This window comes from Mastomys coucha, unplaced genomic scaffold (genome assembly GCF_008632895.1).
Source record: "Mastomys coucha isolate ucsf_1 unplaced genomic scaffold, UCSF_Mcou_1 pScaffold20, whole genome shotgun sequence".
Taxonomy (NCBI): Eukaryota; Metazoa; Chordata; class Mammalia; order Rodentia; family Muridae; genus Mastomys; species Mastomys coucha.
Genome location: NW_022196903.1, coordinates 69,784,795 through 69,786,100, shown reverse-complemented (window position 1 = coordinate 69,786,100; position 1,306 = coordinate 69,784,795). Strand labels below are relative to the sequence as shown.

General features: G+C 39.0%; 1 non-coding gene across 1 annotated transcript; it reads right to left on the bottom strand.

The window, feature by feature from the left end:
- Positions 1-887: 887 nt before the first annotated feature.
- Positions 888-994, bottom strand: LOC116100068. Its single transcript, XR_004122435.1, has one exon. It is a non-coding gene; the product is annotated as a U6 spliceosomal RNA (small nuclear RNA).
- Between the last annotated feature and the right edge of the window lie 312 nt (positions 995-1,306).

Genomic DNA, 1,306 nt, shown 5'->3' with positions numbered 1-1,306 from the left:
TTGATTATTATGTGACGAGAGGAATTTCTTTTCTGGTCCAGTCTATTTGGAGTTCTGTAGGCTTCTTGAATGTTCATGTGCATTTCTTTCTTTAGGTTAGGGAAGTTTTTTCCTATAATTTTGTTGAAGATATTTACTGGCCCATTACATTGGGAGTCTTCACTCTCTTCTATACCTATTATCCTTAGGTTTGGTCTTCTCAGTGCGTCCTGGATTTCCTGGATGTTTTGGGTTAGGAGCTTTCTGTTTTTTGCATTTTCTTTGACTGTTGTGTCAATGTTTTCTAAGGTGTCTTCTGCCCCTGAGATTATTTCTTCTATCTCTTGCATTCTGTTGGTGATGCTTGCATCTATGGCTCCTGATTTCTTTCTTAGGTTTTGTATCTCCAGGGTTGTCTCCCTTTCTGATTTCTTTATTGTTTCTATTTCCATTAGGTTCTGGATGGTTTTGCTCATTTCCTTCACCTGTTTGATTGTGTTTTCCTGTAGTTCTTTAAGGGATTTTTGTGTTTCCTCTTTAAGAGCTTCTAGCTGTTTACCCATGTTCTCCTGTATTTCTTTGAGGGTGCTATTTATGTCTTTCTTAATGTCCTGTATCATCATCTTGATAAGTGATTTTTAGATCTGAATCTTGCGTTTCCTGTGTAATGGTGTGTCCAGGACATGCTATGGTGGGAGAATTGGGTTCTGATGATGACAAGTGATCTTGGTTTGTGTTGTTTATTTGCCCCACCCCGCCATCTGGTTAACTCTAGTGCTACCTGCCCTTGCTAAATCTGACTGGAGCCTGTCCTTCCTGTGATCCTGCTTGTGTCAGAACTCCTCAGAATCAAGCTGACTCTGTGATTCTGTGATTCTGGGATCCTGGGATCCTGGGATCCTGGGCTTAAAAATACGGAATGCTTCATGAATTTGCATGTCATCCATGCACAGGGGCCATGCTAATCTTCTCTGTATTGTTCCAATTTTAGTATATGTGCTGCCGAAGCGAGCACTGTAACCTCTTTTTAAAATTAATTGTTGCTAAATATGTAAGTAGAACCTTTTCATTCTGTATATTATCCATATTTATATTGTTAGAGATGGATATTTGTTACTGGATAAACAATTAATTGGAAGACTCTTCCTTGAACAAGATTGTTCACCCACTCTGAACATTTCTTAGTTGCTTGTAGTTCTCTTTGTAAGGTTGAAACTTCTGGAGATTTCCTCCGTCTGTGTCAGTGTGTATTTTTGTTGCCCTTGATCATATCATATCTGGAGATTTCCTCTGTCTGTGTCAGTGTATTATTGTTACCCTTGATCAC